Source organism: Nymphalis io, chromosome 1 (assembly GCF_905147045.1).
Source record: "Nymphalis io chromosome 1, ilAglIoxx1.1, whole genome shotgun sequence".
Taxonomy (NCBI): Eukaryota; Metazoa; Arthropoda; class Insecta; order Lepidoptera; family Nymphalidae; genus Nymphalis; species Nymphalis io.
The window spans coordinates 8,636,921-8,658,895 of NC_065888.1; the positions used below are offsets into that span (position 1 = coordinate 8,636,921).

At 31.8% G+C, this 21,975-nt stretch overlaps 1 protein-coding gene across 2 annotated transcripts in view; it reads right to left on the minus strand.

Moving 5' to 3' along the window:
* Positions 1–21,975, minus strand: part of LOC126770051 (semaphorin-1A) — a 45,151-nt gene that overhangs the window by 11,185 nt on the left and 11,991 nt on the right. The window contains exon 1 of one of the 2 annotated variants that reach the window (XM_050489233.1): positions 6,219–6,523. The exons of the other annotated variant lie outside the window; for it this stretch is intronic. The gene's annotated coding sequence lies outside the window, so the exon portion shown is untranslated. Of the gene's footprint in view, positions 1–6,218; positions 6,524–21,975 lie in introns of those variants that run through there. 2 annotated transcript variants of the gene reach the window in all.

Genomic DNA, 21,975 nt, shown 5'->3' on the forward strand with positions numbered 1-21,975 from the left:
AAAGATAACATGTTATCCATGTCACTATCTAACTGTGTGTAGGTACTTGTACGAGTTTGACTTATAAAAGTCTTAAGAACAATGTACATATGTAATAAAAATTGTAGACAAATATATAATTCAACGAGTAAGTGATGAAATATGATCGTCAAAATATCTTCTATCAGCATTTTTAACCTCTTCTAATTTTGGGCACCAATTTTCTACATAGACAAGAGATAATTTCGTATTCAAAGCATGTGACATGAATCTGCTCGCCTGGCGATAATTCCAACCGTTCGGCGTAACGAGAATGAGCCATGCATGCATCCGTGCAGACTGGATTCACATTCTAGTTTTTTACGATAACTAGAATTGTGATCGTGAGAATTTAACTTCATACTTAATCCGAACATATTTTTATTTACTCATAATTATATAATGTTAACAAAAACATATTACGATATAAATAAGTCATTAAAACTTTAATGGATTTACGTTGCACATTTTAACTATGTAGTTAAATTTATTATTATCACTTGTGTTATATAGTATTATTTGGTATAATACAATACTATGCAACGAGATAATCATGTGCAATTGAGTTAGCTGTAATATCAAAAAGGGTTGGCAGTTTTAATGTAACAGAAGGCGGCTGTTCAACACAGGCGAAACGCAGATGTCACACAAAGGGATGAATCGGGGGCGTGTATAATGCAATATTTTCTATTCTACTTTATCGGATTCTTAGAATTACTATAAGTATATGATAAATTATTATTCCATCGTGATTTTATCGTATGTGGTGTTAGTGTGGTAGCGTAGTTCGTTTATTTTGTTGTCTGCGTAATATTACGCTTACAGATCTGAAATTAATCGGTACTTCATCTACTGACACAATTACTTTATCAACCAAATGAGTTATTATCAGTAGTGCAACATTTACATAACATTGTTGGTTAATGAAGTAACAAATATTAAGAAATAATATACAAATATTAGAACTATGTTCAATAAGTAGCGCATAATGCTTTGTTTATTATAAAAAAAGTAGTGGCTTATAAGCAGTGGCGGATTTACACATTTTCAAAGTGTAGAATATTTTTTTGTCACCCTTACATCCACAGTTGTCTGTGTGAATTGAAATTGCACGAAAATAGTTTATATATCTTGCATTTGCAAAGAAAAGAAAGGGGGTATGAATCGCTGGTAGTATTTCTTGAAGACATATTTCTTCAGAATTCGTCTTACAGATTTTTTCTTCATTTTCGCACAGTGCCACAAACAATACAAAAAATTCGGTCTACTCAGCCTGCTGTTTAATCCACACTGGTTATAAGTGTAACATGTTTAAAAGAAATAAAATTGAATAGTACAGTTTTTATGTAGTACTAACGATGAAATAAAAGCTACATTATTTGTTCTCGTTTTAGAGTCATTAAAATATTATTTTTAAAAGATATAAGTTCACTTAAATTATTCTATAGCTGGAAACACCTGAATAAAAAAACTGTAACAGAGTAAGTCGAAGGATATTACGATATGGAGTTTTTGTATTGCCGATATATATGTATGAATTATTATCATACATTACCCGTTCTTTAGGTCTCATTTTATTTACGTTAACCAAAAAGGATAAAGCGCTATAAAAAATGTATACAGGTTTAATTTATTTTCATATCGATGGCTTCTCGACCGGATTACGCTCACATGCGTGTAGCGTGACCAAGGTAGGCTTATAATTATATAGATGTGGTTGACATTTGAGCCCGAAGCGGTGGTTGTGGTGCTGCATCCGAACGATCCCACGCTATGCGGGAAGCTGCGGTTCTCGTGTACCTTTTTCCTACAATTTACATAAGAATATGATTAATATATGGAGACAGTTTATCGTATTTTTTCGTATCAGCGTATAATTTATTGCAGCTTCTGGCGATGTCACGCGTGAAATGTATGGCATATAAACGAACGTGCACTGGATAGCGGATAACTACATACGTGTTGAGACTCGAAAAAGGATTTAATGGAGATCATCAATCGTCCTTAATGCGTTTATGTATTGTTATATATTCGTTGTATCGTCGTGTACTGTCACGATAAATATCACACAACGGTTAGTTTTATACATCATCATTTTTCAGAGAAAAATAAAGTATCAGCCAGTAAAAGACAGATTACCTGAGGCTTCCACTCCTTTTGAGGAAAAGGTTTGGAGCTTATACCACCGCTCTAATCTAATGCGGGTTAGTGGATACACACTTAATGGCAGATCAATAGGTCAAACAATCAAAATATACTTTATTCACGTAGGCTTTAAAAAGTATTTTCGAATCGTCATTTTTAAAGTAAAGTTAGTAAAGCTAGTACCGGTTCGGAATGAAGATTTTGCAGAGAAGAAACTGCAAGAAGTTCTGTAGTATTTTTTGTAGCAGATTTTCATCTGATACAGATCCTACCGAGGTTTCCCTTCACCGCCGAGTACGAGATGAATTCTAAATGGGAATAAGCATATGAAAAACCGATGAACCCGCACTTAAATTCACGTGTTCTAACCACTGGACCATCTCAGCTATTACAGTTTTTAAATATGTTAACATATAACATTTTATTTCGTAAATTGTGATACACGTTCATTATTAAAGGTCAAAATACTATCACTTAAAGTATACTTTTTCGTCCGATGTTAAATTATTTAATGTAACTGCATGTTTACTTAACATTTTTGTCTTTATTTATCATAAATACCCGTTATAACATATAAACTACTGTATTTTAAGAATGCGGATTCGAATTCAGTTGAGCACCTTTCACTTTTGTTCAGGAAAAATGCAGTTTAATTTTTAATCGACCATATGATCGACTTCGTTAAAGAGTACACTCGATTAAACTTGCTTTCTGCATATAGTATCATTATATACTATCAAAATTGGTACGTCAATTCTCGGTATTGTAGATATAAAAATATAGAGGTAATTCTATTTTTAATTAATACGTAATCGTTTCGGACGTCATTCTGAAAGGGGTGAATGAAGATTTTTATTACAAGCCAAAATATGTTAAATATAAAATAACAAACTAACTTAGATTAAAACCAGGTTAACTAAAATTAAATTAACACAAATCAAATTTAATAATGTTAAATTAAATTAGGAAAAATATCGCGACATCATACTGAAATAATAAAAGCTCGGTATTTTTTTTTTAAATATAGTGTGCATAAATAATAAAATCAGCCTTAAATATCTTTGTAATCATTAATAAATTATTCGATCGTAGAAACAAAATAAGTCGTACAACACATTATTTTTTTGAATACAATCTTTCAACTTTGATTTAAAGAAAAACCTCAGGTATTTTCTTTTGACTAGTTTCATGACTTCTCTTAAAAATGTTAAAGTAAAAATACTGTGTTGTTTGAGAAAACCAACTTTAAATCACCTTATAACTTGATTGAAACGAGATAACTGAGATATTTAATCGTTTGATCCGTTTGCGTAATTAAATATTAATCAAATCAAGTCAAAGTAAATGCAAACAAAGCTCAGAAAAACAAAAAAATTGTGATCTTTTATAAATAACATTTTCAATTCATTATGATGTCCATTATATTATATTATTATGTATTAAAATTAATCGCACAGATATAACAAAAAAGTTGTTATGTCGATAATGTATACAACACAACAAAAATACTATCGTAAAAACTTATTATGAGCCGTGTTGTGTGTGTTATACATTTCCTTGTATGTCATTGTGTAGTCGGAAAAATGTCGGTGCGCTAATTTTCGCGGAGACTTTACACTCAGTGATATTTAAAACATACAAAAAATTTCTAAAAAATTGCATAAGCGCGCAATATTATAAACGGTTAAGGACAATAATGATGTTATGTATTTATTGTTACTTAAGGGCTGTGTGCGAAAAACATGATTATTTTAAATATTTGTATAATCATATTTTCAATAATAATAACAATATTGTGCTTTTTTAAACTTCATAAAAGTAAATCACTAGTATTAAAAAAAATAGAGAAGAAATATCAGTATAAAAAGGTGTTAAATGTGACGCAGTCATAAAAAAAAATTTTTACTAATTGCCGAGTCGTTATCACAAATTATATTAAATATGAATCAATAAGCAAACAATATGAATGATAGTTGTTAGTCATTGTTTGAATAATGAGAGCTAGGTGTTTTAGTGTTTGCTTATTATGATTTAATGTTTAAAATCATTAATCCGTCCTAAGAACGATTTGTTTTCAATTATACAATATTTTAAATAATATTATGAAAGCAATTCTAGAATTCTGTCTGTACAGTTCAATTTTATATCATGACAAACAATAATAACTGTGATATATCGATGTAAATTTTCAAGTTATACCAGAGTTGATAATATCGTGAATTGATTAAATGTCGTAAATTATATTATCGATATGTTGGTCAAGGATATTTTACATTATTTTGCAAATTTTAAATCAATGTAAAATATCCTGTTGATTTAGATGACATTGAACGCCACAATGAATAGGGATAACAATTTTGATTCCAGAAAATTAATTATTTTCCATATAAACTTGCGCCATTGTTATATATGTATTTACGTCTATTATCTGTTACGGTATAATATAATACTTTTAAACTCCATATATGGTAGTGGTAGTAATAGATGGATATGGTATTCTATAGTTCACAATTAGTTTTGGTATATTGTACTTATAAAAAATTGGTATAATTCGTAAAACATCTTACAACCAGTTTGATATCTTTACGGCAACACTTTTCATTATCTTGACACGACATGATGTATGCGCAATTACCCAGGATGTTGATAATGTGTTCATTCATTACGTACTTAATTTAGTAACCGTGGTAATTGTTACTTCTATTTATAAATAACTTTAGCGGAAGGAATCTCTTAAGTGAATCATTCAAATATGATGGATATAAACGTACTTATATTAAATTACGAATTGATAAAGGAAATTGAGTTTTTACGTTTTTGTTTATGGCTACATTGATTATTCAGATATTTATGTAATATTTTTAGTTTGAAAATTTATAGGTAAGTGGTAGTTTGACTTATACTCCGCTGATGTATCGTTTATACCTAGAACCTAATTGGCACGTGTTTGTTGCCTAGAATGTAGATGTTACCGAAACATAGACAGAAATTTTGATTTTCAAACTCCAGATAGTAAGAAAAATAGCAAGAAATTAATGTATTTTTAAAAAAATAAAAATGATTGATTATTTGTATAGGTTTTAGCTATGCTTCTTTTTCCTATAAAACATTGAATGCAGCGAAATTTGGGTCCCAGTGGCATAATATTTCATACGCTGACTATTTAACCGCCAATAACATAGTTAGACATTTTGGTGTTGTGGTAACCAGTTTTGGTTTCATCCCAAACTTGTTAGTTTTTATAAATTTACGCTTCACGTGCTTTTATACGACATTATAAAATAGCCATTAGCGTTTACAAATAATATTCATCGAAAATTTTCAAGCGAATCTTTACCGAAATTAATTAGTTTTTTAATGCAATTATTATTTGTTAGTTAATTGAAGAATAATAACAGCTGAACATAACGAATAAGAATAATGTAATGTCATATTGAAGCACGTGAATGCTTAACAAAAGCGTAGTCGTTTGACTATGGTGTACAATTCACCCCGCAGCGCGACTTGTCTGTGTTCGGGGAGCGGGCCAACCAATTGCTTCAAAGTAGGTGCACCACATTTACGATTGTGGTCGTGACTAAAGCTATTTTGTTAATTATGGGACTTAATTTTCATTTTTAGTAAATATAAACGCTATAATTATTTCAGACAATTATATATGTACATATATTTTTTAGCGACACATTTTAGTACATCATATTCTTAGTAATTGATAAAATAAATAATTGGTACTCTCGCTCTAAAAGGAAATTATATAATGGCAGTATATTATATAAGACTACTAAACAATAACAGTCAATTAATCACGAAAATATAAGCAACGCTATTTTTCAATATCATAATATGTAAAAAGAAAAAGTAGCGTTTTAGTAAGTTAAAGATGACAATTATAAAGAGTCCGTTAAAAACTAAATTGATGGTTAAATAAGTTCTGTGTCAACAATATACGCGTACACTCTTCTCTCCCGGTCTCCCCTACATTTGAGCTTTTTGTTATAAAGTGCTGTGCCGGACCGCCTAAAATATTTATAGGTAATTCAAATTCGGACACTCACCTTATTTAGTTATTTAATATTGATTCAGTAAAAATCCAATATGCCACTTATAACACAGGTCATCGCATCATCAAATTGTTTTCACTGACACAAATCATTAACACTTAACAATTCAAATGAAACACAGTTAAAAAGGTCACGTAACACATCGATGTCACAAATCGTAGTCAACCTCTTTGATCACAGCAACCGGTTCCTAAGCTGAAGTGTAACGCGTCTGTTCTGGGCAGTGTTTACAGTTGGCGTTAGATGTCGAGGAGATTTCGACGCACGAACGTACACTCGCAACGCACTCGGCAACGGCACTGGCGGCTACAACCAGAGGGGGGGCGCCACTACACGAACTTACCCGACTAGTTTCTCTATCTCTTTTACAATAATATGCGCGTGCGTCGTTGTCACGTTTACTTCTCTACAAAACGTTGCCAGTTTTACCATATTTTTTGTTTTGTGTTGTCGCGTCTAAATGAGGGGCCATAAAATAGAAATGCACTTCGTCGGTTAATTTAGTAGGTAATGATTGAGTTAGAAGTTAACTTGAAGTCGTTGAAGAATACTCTTAACTAAACAACCTAGCAAAAATATTTTATTTATAAAAGTCCTCGAAACTGTTTTATAAAGTAAATGCGGAAATTTTGTTTTAACAAACTATATATTTAGTTTGTTATAAATGTATATAGTATTTATATACGTTTTCATTATAGTCAGCTGTTTCCTTATTATTTTTAATTATAATTATATATAAATAATAAGAACACGGTAATACAAAGTTGTTAATATGCAGGTACTCAGGCTTTTCTGTTATCTCTACGAAGCAAGCTGAGCAAATGGACGCTCCATCTTGGTGTCAGTCTTACAAGGGAAACGTGTCAGGTGCTACCACATGGGTTTATTCAATACCTGCAACATTATTATTTACGTCTATAGCGGATTTGGACAACTTATTTTTTGCAAATTAAATTATATTTAAAATAAAAACTTTAATATGTCTTCCATCTGTTGCCATCGTAAAGTGTATTAAAATTTGCTGAATTGATTTAAAAAGGTCTTTATATTTGTGTTTACACATATAGTTTAAAGAAAACAATATAATAAATTCAAACGTTTCTTTTGTGAAAAAACAGCAAAATTCGAACGATGGAAAACTAAAAGTCCATTATACATTTAACGATGCGCTTCTCGTTTTTGCGTATTTGGCATCGGATACTCTATAAACACGACGTAAGAAAACTTGCAGCAAATAACTTCAAAGATATACAAGTTCTCAGTGGGCGGTCCTAAGCCACTCTGCCTAATTAGGTAACCAGAACCTCTACGTAGCGTCACAATCGTGATGTTTCATGTCAGATAGGTTTCGTTTATTGTCAATGAACTTCAATGTTATATCAGAACTAGCTGGGCACCTCGATTTCCTCCGCCTTAGATTTCGATTATACATGCTTATTTAATTCAGTTATTATACTGGTTAACGTTTACTAGTTTAGTTCAGATACATTCGCTATGAAATTAGTAAATAGGTTAAAATAACGAAGGGAATTCAGTAATTAAGTCCTTTTACAAACAAAATACATAATTAACGATGTACAATATATACAATTACATAGATTTGTCCTATATAGAAATCAACGAAAACGAATTCCACGCCTTTTTTATCAACTATGAGTTATTGTATTGCGCAATAATCCTTATCCACTAATGTTTCATTACCATAAGGCTAGAATTTATTGATAGGACAAGTTTAAAATATCTGCGGAATTTTGTTATATACACGAATGCTATAAGAATATGATTGTGCAGAGTCGGAATCTTGGCATACCTTTACTTCTCGTGTTTGTACAACAATTGTCGTTGATTCTATCGAGACAATCGTCTTCCCTTTATGTTATACAATCGAATTAAATGAGACTTATTGAAATCTACATTATGTGATTAATTGTACGAAGAGTTTTGACTCAATTTTAATATATATTTTTACTATGCAAGACGAATGAAACGTACAAACACACGACTGATTGAAAACCTAGATAAACTTTGATATTTTTCAAAATATCCTTTCGAAAATTAAGCAAGCCTACCTATACTATACCTATTCAGTAATTTCCAAATGAGAAGTTATCAAGATTACTCAATTTAAAAATGTAAGTTATTATTGTTGAGGCAAAAATTATTAATAATTTAAATTGTTTCGTCGACAGTTAAAATAAAAATTACGAGTTGTACGTATCGCTCGTCCTTCACTAGAATAATATATTTGGAAAGATAAGCAAAAAGAGGTCCACTAAAGATGTTGGATAGGCCCGGCAGGTAGCGGATACCGAGCGCCCCGAGGGAAAAGGAACATTTGTCTATCATTTACAATTTATGGTCCTTTAATAATACTAACGTAAATTACTATTTAATGTTTTATGTAAAATTAACATTAAATAATAGTATTTAAGCTACTATTTTTTATTCTAAATAAATATTATATTCTTGTCATTTCTTATATATATTTTTATAAAATATTGACGACATAAAACAAGAAAAGTTTGTAAATTCAATTATACAAACTGCAATTAACTTTTATCTAAAATCTGACTGTATAAACAAATGACTCTCAACTTTGGAAAGATATGGCGTTAAAATATATCTAAACTTATTATATTTTAGCTCCGAATTACGTTATCTGATATGAAACGGTTTACGATCTCTGCGGAGCTTATTAGCATATCAGTGGCGGGTGTGGTTCCACAGAGCGCAACAAGCTAGCGGACGACATTATACTTTAAAGTTTTATTGTTATTACATAATTTTGCTGCAACAATGGCAATACAAAAAGTTTGATTAGAACAAGAACTATTTTTACTAATATAAACTAAACATTATATATTTTTAATTATAATTAATTATTATTATCTCATCATATCATCATCATCATATCATTTTTAATTATATTTATGCAGTATTCAAATATCGAAGACTAACGGCAAGCTAAAGTTATATTTATAGTTTTTCAACCTTTATTGATAACCTATTTTATTAAATATTTAAATATTTAGAATCAAAAAAAATAAATAAGTTACAACTTTACAAGGTGTCAGCTATTTTTATAGTTGATAAAATAACTAAATTATATACTGAAAGATAATTTACAGTATCACAGAGACAGGGGCTAACCTGTATGCTTACGACATTGGTAGATCAGTACGCCAACACACAAGCTTCTAACATCCTTCTTAGCCCGCTTAGATAACAAGAATAAGGCGCCATTTGTTATACCATGTTTTTTTCTTACATTATATTATATAAACAGTTTTTATAACAAATATTTTTTTTTATCAAATTGGTAGGCGGTAGGACAAGTAACTGGTCAGGTGGACCACCTGATGGTAAGTAGTCATCATCATCCATAGATATGGGATCTCTAAAAAATATTCCTTCCAGTCCTTGCAGTTGTTTATGCGCCTCCAATCTTGGAAATTAAGATGTTATGTCCCTTGTGCCTGTAGTTACACTGGCTCATTCATTCTTCAAACGGGAACTCAACAATATTTAGTATTTAGAATATGTAATGAGTGCTTGCTACCTTTGGTTGGCTTGGCATATAGAATTTTTATATGATAAAAAAAAACGAAACAAATAAAATTTTAAATCGAAATCATTATTAAAAATTGATTTGTGATTTTATTTGAGAATAAAAGTATCTTTGAATTTTTTGCTGGTTATATTCTGTAGAAATTACTAAAACCAATAAAAGCCGATTAAAAATGCTTATACTAAGCTTACTCGTATATTTTTATGTTTATTTCGTAGGTTTGTTTAAGAAATGTGACAATATATGTCGTTTTTTTCGGTAACTAGGTACACAAAACTTAAAAATTGCTCTTTATACTAAATTGTTGTGTTGTTGATAGTATTGAATAACAGGGCATTCGATCAATGACATATATAATTATGCAATAAAATACATTTTATACTAACACGTGGCCATTATATACAACTAGAGCACATTCCATTCATGTTTACAGCTAGTTCGTCATTGACGTCGATTTGCTTCCAAACAAATGTAAATTTTGTGGCCTAAGGTACATCGCTGGCATTTACTGGACATCCGTTTAATAGCGAGCATTGTGTTCGGAGCGCTAATGGTCGGGTAATTGGCTCGAGGTCAGCCGCGGTCATAAGCCTCACCTGGGTTGCCCACTCTTTCATCCTGCGACAGATTGATCTCGCGTCCCTTCATACATCGTAACTCAACCGTATCATTCAATTACACACGTAATTAAATCCCGATTCGACTTTGTAACCATTTAATTTATACCTTTTTTTCGACCCCGAATGCAATTGCTACATGTAACGTCCAAATAATATTATTGTTTCGTATACCGTACGTGTAGTCATACATACCGATTAATTTTCATAATTAATATGTTAGCAATTCATTATAATAATTAATAATAAATTGGATAAATAAACTCTTGTGCAAATCAATCAAAAGCCAAATAAATTGCCTTTGATTGAGTTATGCGATTTCAAAAACTATACGTTATTGGAACATAGAGAAATTAAAGAACACTTCATTAATTGGTATTAACTAGTGATTAATCATCAACGAAGAAATTTTTTAAGGAAAAGTAAGGTTAACTGGTCTAAATATACTGACAACAACAATGAATATCATAATACAGTTTCTTTACTATTAATTAGGTAATTGGTTAAAATGCGTTGTAAGTCCCACTGACATGCGAGTAGCATCAAGTATTTTTATGCAAAAAATTTAAGATGCGCTTAATTTATTTATGTAAACACTTGATGCTACTCGCACGCCACCTGTTTGTACGTCTTTTTTTTTAGTCCTCTTGGCTGGCCTAGGCCAGTCTGGGTACGGGCCTCGGGGTTGCCCCCCCTACCCGGGCTGGTCCTCCCCGACGGTTCAACCGTCGTGTCACTTTATTTTGGCCCAGAAGGGCCAGGGTCGTTATGACCCGGTGGCTATAAGTTCTTAATGATTTTCCTCTTTTATGGGTGATGTCGTCCTACCGTGTCTCCAGATCGTCGTCGTCCTCTTCACCGATGCAAACTTGTGCCACCTATCTAACGTATAGTGCTATGACAGAAATCTTTCAACAATAACTGTATAAAATTTCAACTCAATCATGATCAATGAGTAGTATAGCAAAATATTTTTTACTTAATAAAATATGGTACATACATAATATAAGGTGTAAATAGAATAAACTCACATATTTTGTCTTTACCAAAGTCCAAATGTTTAAAATACTAGTTTAAAATACGATTTTTTTTAACAATTTAAGAAGTATTTAAAGGGGTAAAGCAATACATACGGTATTAAAAAAATCATTTTATTATGAATATTGATTATATATGTATGAATTGAATAGTTGAAAGTGTACAAGCTTTTCGAAAGTAACAAGCTGATATTAATATGATATATTGATATGATATATTGATTTATTAATGACGTTAATTTTAATTTGTTATGCATTATTTGTTTACTCCATGGTAAAATGCCTTTTGCGGTTCGTATTTTCACAGCAGCAGCTGGCGTGTCCTTGTTGGCTGATGTTCGCTGGCCGCAGGAAATGACTCGTTGTCGCAGTGACCCGTGCCTACCGGTCGTTCAGACTGATATATGTATCACAATCACAGTACATATTACAAGAACCGAATACTATTTACAAAGGTATCACTGTGGACAATAATCGAAATAAAAACGAAAATTATAACGTAAATTTTGTAGTATTGTCATGTCATGTCAATTATAGTAAGTATGTTCTATTGTATCCATGACAGTTAGTAATCACTGGTCCGAGAAAAGTCATTTAAATAATGATCTGCATTTACTATATGTACGTTTAACGTTTACAATATTAAATATGCGCTGTTTTACCATATTGATTACTTATCATAAGTTTTATGCCAAGAAATTATTTGTTGCAGTCCCGAATTTAAAGTTGTGTACTGGCACACATTTTGCAGTTAGATCTACGTTTGAATTCTCTCCGGTCGTTTTGGATTGCCGTCCCGTTGGATTAAGATAATGAGGGATTAGGGAGTTCAGTTCTGTTTGCTGACGTTTGTGCTCTACAATCTACAATACCTCCTGCGCAGATGATTTGACTTTGTTGGTCTCCGGTATCCGAAATCAGTCAAGATAACCGCTACCACATTTTTTAATTGAAATTTGTTAACGGCTTTTCATTTTTCAAATTTTATTTAATTGATAATTATACTACTTTAATGATTTATTGTTATCTGATAAATTAAGAGATAAACATGTTCAGGCAATGCTGGTGTTGACGTTTAAAAGACGTGACAATTAGCGTCTTGATGACGTCAAGCTTTGCTGAATCTTCCCACGCGAAGTGCGGTTCTCTTATCACAAACAATTAAATCGCTTTGACCTGCACTGACCGGGCGATTGTCGCCTCTCTTACTTAATTAGAGGATGAACGCACGTTTGTACATTGTGTCGATCGTAAATTAATTACTAATAACAATTATTTGTAATTAGCCTTTATTTTCAAGTTAAGTTATGTAATGTAACACTGAGTTTGTTAGCCTTGAATATTTTTTTTTATAAATATTAAAATGACTAGGTTGACTGTTTTTAAGCTTTAATGGTTCGAAAGATCTTTTTTTGATATTTGATAACCCTTATTGTTTGAAATACTTTTTATATGAATTTCATTCAAGTTGTTGTATTTAATAAAAGACACGGAAATAATAAACCCAACAAATTATTAAATTTAAAATTAATTTTTAATTTACTTTTTCAAGATTCTGATATGCCAAAAAAAAAATCAAGATCTTAATATAAATCCTTTTTCCGCTTATTCAACAAAAAGGCTTTATATAAATAAATAATCAATCTTATGTGAAAACAAATGTTAAATAAAAGATGGCCGTGAGATCGCAAACAACAAAGCGTCACAAGAGTAGCAAAATGTAATTTCTCACAAGCTACATAAGATATTTAAATACTTCTTGGGAATTGCATTGTGTCACTAAAAACACTGTGTTAGGTACTAATCAGTTAGGACAAGATATCAGGACAATGACCAACTTTGTTCCCACGTCTTACAATACGTCCAACCAAGCCGATAGTCCATGGAAAAATTTCGCACGATAAATTGATCAATTTCTTGAATAAGGTTTTCTACCTAAAAGATTCTTTTTATAGAATAGGAAGGCAGACGAGCATATGGGCCACCTGATGGTAAGTGGTCACCATAGACGTTGGCATTGTAAGAAATGTTAACCATCGCTTACATCACCAATGCGCCACCAACCTTGGGAACTAAAATGTTATGTCCCTTGTGCCTGTAATTACACTGGCACATTCACCCTTCAAACCAGAACACAACAATACCAAGTACTGCTGTTTTGCGGTAGAATATCTGATGAGTGGGTGGTACCTACCCAGACGAGCTTGCACATAGCTTTACCACTAGTATTAAAAAAGAAAACTAACTGAAACTTAGTTTTCAAGTAAAGCAATGTTTCGCGATGTTCCGTTAATTAGTTGCTAGAACTATTTTATGGTTTTAAAAACAATGGATAAGACGGCTAATAAAAAGTTCGTAAACATTCTTTCGACAACTGAAAAGCCTTGTTCTATATTGGGCATGATACTCTTATTCATGTACGTCTATACGAGCATAAGATGTGATTGATCGTTTTTCGTAAGTTCCGTCTGTGGTTGAACCAACACTTACTCGAGAAGATGGCGAAACACATTAGGCGTGCCGTTTTCGTATTCCAGTTTTGTTTCTAAAAATATTCTGTTTAAGTGTAACAATATTTTGATATGAAACTGCTTCGTTGGTCCAGTGATTAGCATATAAGGCTGCCAACCCCGAAGTCCTGAGGTCCTGATTGAGAGTGTGAGATGTGTCTCCTTACACACTTCTGAATATTTTGATCAGATTGCTAAGCTCTTTTGAAATTGCCCACCTTAGACGAAATTAGTTATGATGGTGTCATCATAATCATCGTTATTACTTAGATGTGTGTACAAAAAACATAACTACAAAGCAAATTAATTTTTGTATGTACATAGATTATTTTTAACTGAGATACTGATATTTATATTTTTAACCTACACTAATCTGGCCAAAAACATAAGACGTAGAATGAAAGATAAATTTTCTTTTAAACATAGAACATTTTTAAATATATCTTACATTAAAGCAAGCCAAAACCAATATTTAAATAGTTGGGACATTACATACTGACAATTCAGGTGAAAACGCAACTAAAATATAAATAGATTTTAGTAATACAGGTTGTAGGTCAGGAACCTGGGTTTTGTTCTGATAAACGAGATAGTCCTGGTATTGTCTCAAAACTCATCTTCATACTAAATATTCACGGGAATAAAGTCGCAGATGCAACGGTTTGTATATATATACATTTTCACAAACAACAATCCTAAAAAGCAAACAATACTTAAAGCTGTAGCGATGTTGTTTTTGTTGTCTTTTGCAACATTTGCGCCGGGAATCGGGCGTCAAACGGCGGATGTCCGTAATGAGATGCGTCACTGGAATTACAGAAATACTGATGCTTGGAAAGCAATAAAACTGTCCTGAAATCATTTATTTACGAAGTTTAAATAACAAAACGTATTGCAATGTTATATTAAGTATTTAAACGCATTTGAACATGTTACTATAAATATCTAAGTAAATACTACTATATATATATATATAGAATAGGAAGGCGGACGAGCATATGGGCCACCTGATGATAAGTGGTCACCAAACGCCCTTAGACAATGGTATTGTAAGAAATGTCAACCATCGCTTACATAGCCAATGCGCCACCAACCTTGGGAACTAAAGTGTTATACCCCTTGTGCCTGTAATTACACTGGCTCCCTCACCCTTCAAACCGGAACACAACAATAACAAGTACTGCTGTTATGCAGAATATCTAATGAGTGGGTGGTACCTACCCAGACGAACTTGCACAAAGCCCTACCACCAGTGAAAAAGTGGAAATGCTTGTACAAGTGAACAAGCGATATATTGCTTCGCATTTGTTACAATTTTTATGACTATTAATTTTTTTATAATTTAAATATACAAAATTACTTTATTAAATTATATTTGTAACGTAGTGATATCTATTCAGACGAGCTTGCATAAAGCCCTTCCAGCAGTACAGATCTACATAAATAGACTGTTTTGGTTTTGCTTTTTGGTATATAAAATTTCAGTTAGAGCCAATTTCGAATTACAAGAATCAATTTTATAAATAGCTGTATATATACAAGAATTGCATAAGACATATATAAATAAAAAATGAAATGAATAGATTTTCAAACATTTTTTATGCAAATGCTATTCATAATTCTTACCTTTAATATTATTTGACCGCTAATTCTGTTATTACGCAAAACGATATGTTTGATTGTATTATTATTTTAAAGAATTACTATATAAAAGCAACGTTATGATCGTAACAGAAACATCGGAGGTGTTATGATGACATAAACTGAACGAAAGTTAAATGAAAAAGCTGTTTTTACGATTTAATTAACGCATATTACATGTTTTAAAATGGCCGGCGTGGATGAGTAAGCGAAATTTAAAACCAGCGTCAAATTATATTCCTTTATAGTCAGATAGTTCGCTTTGTCATTTTAATTGGTAAAATTTTTAGAAGTCTATGATATTACAGTGAATATTATTTATGTATGAATTGTGTTAGTTATATATTAGTGCACTATTCAGTAATAACCTGTAAGTGTCCGACTGCTGGGGTTTTCAGCTTTTAAGGTTATTACACCACGTTGCTCCACTGAAGATTTAGGATATACTCGTAGTAGATTTCAGAGTGACAGAACTGGTAAGATTGCATGTGTCGGATCAAATTCTGACACATTGGTGTATCCATCATCCAAACATGCATTGAAGCAGCGTGGTGGAATTAGCTCTAAGGCTTCAGTGATTAGTGTCACGATCGAGCGTCACATGTGTATCTATAATTTAACTAAATTTTTTTCGTGATAGGAGAATGACATCTTAATGTGTTATATTTTAATTAGCAAATGCCAAGAGCCAAGTTTACCCATTGCAAATTGATTGTGTATGAAACCTTCTATTTCGTAAAACACGTTTCTAATTGTTCAAACACAAAGCATTCATAAAATTCTACTGAAAATATGTATATCAATATAAATTATTAATAATTAAATGTTGTTATTAATATTGTGATATCTATAGCTAAATTTAATATCTTTCGTTTCGCAATTTGATATGGATGTATAGGTTCTTAAAAAAACGGTACAGCTATAACGTGTGTGTTAAGAATGGGAACGATATGGAAATCATAGAGCAGCTGTACTCCGTTTAACCTCAATTATTTGATTGCCTATTACGCCTTTCCTGTGAGCCCTATCGAGCCATCACCGCCAATGACCGTCTTCAGGGCATGTCAACGATATTGGCCCTAAGTGGACCTTGAGAATCAGTTATGTCCATACACGCTGAGCACATATTGATTTAAATCGTTCTAGTTTCAGCATCGACTGCTGTAATATAAGTCATTATTTAAATATAAAAACACTTTTTGTATTTCAAAATATCTTACCATATTCGTTTCATGAGTTTCTATAAATATATATTAGTTAAATAAAAATGCTATATCAAATAAATACGAATAAGTTAACAATAACAATCCAATAACAGAATTTATATTATCAAGTAAATAAATAGTTGTATTCAGACAATATAAAATCAAATACCTTTCTAAGACACATAAAAGATTGTTTTCCTTTCATGTTCCCGATAGTTTGTCTAGATTGAAATAGAAAACGCTATTTTGTAACAAATATTTAAGCTTGTTTATTTAGCAAGCGTATGAGATTTCGCCAGCGGCTTTAAGCGGCGGGTACTAGAAGTTTGTTTAATTTAACTAAGTAATATAAACAATGTACTTATTTGTTCGTGGAACATTTCAGCTGAGGCGATGGTCCTAGCGTTTCCTTATGAGCAATATTGCGTGTGACTAGAGGCGGGTTTGTACTTCTCTTTATGCGTCTACTTTCCGGGACCAAAATATCTACGATCGACGGCATCCGTTATTAACGTGCAAATAGATTTAGTTTGGTCCTGATATTCGTATGCATGGTTATAAATAAGTACATTTTTGCTAATTATTATTACGGTGTTATTATTATTATTTATGTTGTGTTTATTTTCTTATATTATGATTATATAAAAAAGCTAAAATTTATCCTTTTACATCTATAAATATAAATTACTATTGAACAATACTCAAAGATAAACCTAATTAAATTACTTACAAATATTAGTTCCAGATATTTCAGGGATTGGTATGAAAATACATAAATGTTCTGAGAAATGTAAAGCAAAACCAAGAACTCTATTTACATAACAACGGACGAATATTAATGATTAGTTAACTTTGAGGATATTCTTTGTGTTATGTATTGTAGGTCGGTTATAAAGGAAAAATAAGCAAGATAAATTTACAGTTCGGGATTTACTAGTGACGCATTGAGTTAGTAGTCGAAGATGGCTGGCTCTGCCATCGGAAATGGGAACCGGTTCTCGGCATTCCTATAAATCTTCCAACTCTCTATCCCTATGAGTTTTTTGACCTGAAATAATATTTTCTATAAAAAATAATTGTATCAAAACGAAGTAGGTGTAGATAATTGATTTAGTGTACAGCTTAACTGACCTCGGTCGGTTCAATAAATAGGCGTTCTTCATATTCGAAAAATATATTTAACAGTTTTTCGATGATTTTTTACTTTATCCACAAGAGGTAATTCTATTCATGACAAAAAATTACATATTTTTATGTTAAAAATAATATCTACAGAATGCGAAAATAAACTGCACGAGTTTTGTTTTTTAAATTGATCGTAGTGGGCAAAGGTTTAGAAGCATTAGGTAGTCGGATCAGCGACTCTCAGAGGCACGTGTGACCATGATCGATATCAACGTTGCGTGACCTATCAGCCGCCTTTGTTCCCAGCCGTGACATTCATAATTATTTAGAAAATCATCAGATGTAAAGCAATTGTTTTAGATAGGTATATTCTCTATGCGTTTGAGCCATTGTATTCTTTAAGAGCCGCCTGCAGCGATCCTCGCGGCGCTCTCGCATTAGTGATAGCAAGATAAGCTGTAAAATGAATAAATTGAAACAACTATTTATTAAGTGAAAGTATTGTGAAATAATTTTAATATTAGTATCTTAATGGTTAAAGCCATATGTAAAACATGGTACATTATTTTTAATTTTATTTATACTTTTTATTGTACACAAATTAAAAAATACTAATATCTTGTAATGCCAAGAGCCAAGTTTACCCATTGCAAATTGATTGTGTATGAAACCTTCTATTTCGTAAAACACGTTTCTAATTGTTCAAACACAAATCATTCATAAAATTCTACTGAAAATATTATATTGAGTCGCTGATCCGACTACCTATATATCTTGTATGAAATTGATTATGATGATAAAATAAAGGTATAGTTTTGATCAATTTTGAAAAAATAGTAACTACTGAGTTTTTTGCCGGCTCTTCTCAGTAGAATCTACACTCCGAACCGATGGTAGCTTTACAATAAATTTAATCTTGAAGAATGAAAATTCAAAAGTGCTTGTAAAAGCTTATTTGAATAAAGTATTTGATTTTGATATAGAATCTTGAAATGCAGAGCAAAAAGCAGTTTTAACGCTTTACAGAGAACATTGGGAATATCACATTTGAAAACTGAAATTGTGTACTAGGTGTTATTCATGCACATTCATAATTATTTCTATCACAATAAAAATATATATTACGTTTTATGATAATACGTAAAACATACACGAAAAATATAGTAATAAAATAAGTTACAATAAAAAAATTTTTTAGATTAAATACAAATAATTAGAATTACGTGCCGCTAGAATTCATTATGAATTCAATGTAATATATATTTCTTATAATAAGGTTGTGACTTATTCGCTTAGCGATTCTTCAGGTAAGGATTTCACATGGCTATGGCATGAAACACGAGAGCTATATTTCAATCACTTAACAAGCCTTGCTTTGTACGCGGTTAAATGGAATTTAATGCACTTTTAATGTATGTTGTGAAGCGGGATCCTATTAGGCGTGCAATCGTCGGTATACATTGCGATACTTAGATAAATTGTTACGTGTATACTTTGCAGACAATAGGCCGGCCTAGATGACCGCTTAAAATTTGTACAGCGATCGTTTGATGTAGGTCACTTAGCTTGCATGTTATAACATTATTAAAATGTTCTAATTAATATTGTTTAAATATGTTAACGAATACTCATTATTGTTTAAAAAAAATTTAATAAAAAAAAATAAAAAATATATGTTAAGCAGTTTGTGAAAAATGTGTACCGTGTGAATACAGCTGTGCATAGCCCAGTGGCAAGAACATGTGAATGGTAAACCCAGGTGGCCGGTTCAAAGCCGAGCAAGTGTCACTGAGTTTTCATTTATTTAATTTGTGTTTCGCTCATCTAGTGTTCGGCGGTGAAGGAAATCTGCGTGTGTCGGATGTAATTCTCATACCATGTGTACCAACGCATATTGGAACAGTGTGGTGGAAGCTTCAAACTGTCTCCTCTAGAGTGTAAGGATTCAGTAAGTGTATTAGTATAAGCATGTTTAAGTTTATTTATATGCTTTAAACAATGAAAGAAGTTCTCAATGATTTCAAAGCCAATTATTATTCAACATAGCGTGTGAAAATAAAAAAATATATCAATGTTATTCAAGGAGATCGTTTTCGTAATCATCGTAATCATAACAAGGCTAAAATAACTAGGAATTTGATCACATTGCTATTGAGTGTGTCGGAAGCTTTTCTCAGCCTGGCACAATTGTTGATTACAAAAGAGCAGCAATTGAGACGTCAGAGGCGCAGGAAATACCCAGATTGAAACTTATGTCTACAATCACTGCTTAGATAATCTTACGAATATGTCGATGTGTAACATCAAAAATAGCTTATATTTTAAATTATTTTGTCTATTTAATAAGTCGAGATGATCCATTGGGTTGAACAAATAAATCTGAACTGATTATTGCGGATTTAAGCCCAGGCAATCAACACTGAATATTCATGTGCTTAATTTGTGCTTATCATTAATCTCATGATTGACGGACCCGCATCGTAGGATCATACTGTGATCATTAAACCCTGTCCTAAAAAAAGTAGAGGATTCCTTAGCCCAACGGTGGTATATTTACATACTGTAAACACTACAGTATTTTGTATTATTCAGTATTTAGACTGCAAATCAAAAATAGCAGCACTTGTTCTTGATGTACACGTTTTGGTGAAAGACTTAATTTTCATTGGTGTATATCCTTTTTTCGTGTCGTTAACTGTTTATTAAGTAGTGGAGATGGCCTAGTGCTTAGAACGCGTAAATCTTAATCGATGATCGTTGGTTCAAGCCCGGGCAAGCACCACTGAATTTTCATGTGCTTAATTTGTGTTTATAATTCATCTCGTGCTTGACGGTGAAGGAAAACATCGTGAGGAAACCTGCATGTGTCTAATTTCATTGAAATTCTGCCACATGTATATTTTACCCACCCGCATTGGAGCAGCGTGGTGGAATAAACTCCAAACCTTCTCCTCAAAAGGAAGAGGTGGCGTTAGCCCAGCAGTGTGACATGAACAGGCTGTTACTATCACTATTACTGTTTATTATGTCAAATAAAGAAATAAAATAGGATGATAGTTTCGATTCAAAAAAATAAAACCATTATTATTTTTTAATATCACAAATAATGTCAATAAGGTCAATAATTCGGAAACTGAGAAATTAGAATCGCACAGTAGACACTATTTGAAAAAATAAAATAAGTAAAATTAAACATAAAAATAGGACTATACTATCGTCTGTATCCGTTCGTCAACTAAAACATATGAAAGGAAACAACAAATAAATTCAAGCTGACATTTTAAAAATGAAAACTCGTCTAATCTCGTAATAAGCGACAGAAACAATGTTTTGGAGAAAGTTACTGAACTCATAACAATTGCTTCCGGCGGGTCTATTGTTTGCAAATGAGTCATCAGAATTCAGAGTTATATGTGATATGATAAGTGTAGTATTTAAGTAACACTCATTACTCACTTTCATTTTTTTTAAGAGATACTCTATAACATGAAACGAATATCATTAATTTCATTTTTATATAGTTTTTTCATATCATTTTTGATTGATAACAGTTATGAATTCAGATTCACAATAAGAGATGTATTCAATAATCATTGGGTGTTTAAATAATATGAGTCATTGATTTAAAAGTTATTTGAGTGATCGTTAATATAATTTCAAGCAGATTACTCATGTCGTAAATGGCAATTTTAATCAAAAGAATATTTATCACAATAATACTGACAATGTCACGTATAAACGAGTATTCGTCTGTATAGGAACATTATCATGTTATAAATTAGAGTATTGAGTATTATGGATAATGTTAAAGCTTGCAACATTTAATTAGCGAGGTGCAATGGGGCACAAATTGGTCGACGCAGTCGCCCGGCTCGGGCTCCGGTCGCAGCCCGCCCGAATCTCATTAACGGCCCAGATTGATAGCCCCTGGAAAATGCTTCAAATTATTTCACGCTACATTGATATTGAATATTAATGACGTCGGCAATATCAAACTAGTCAATAAATACCAAAGCATTCTTGATTAACACGTTCACGTAAATTAAAA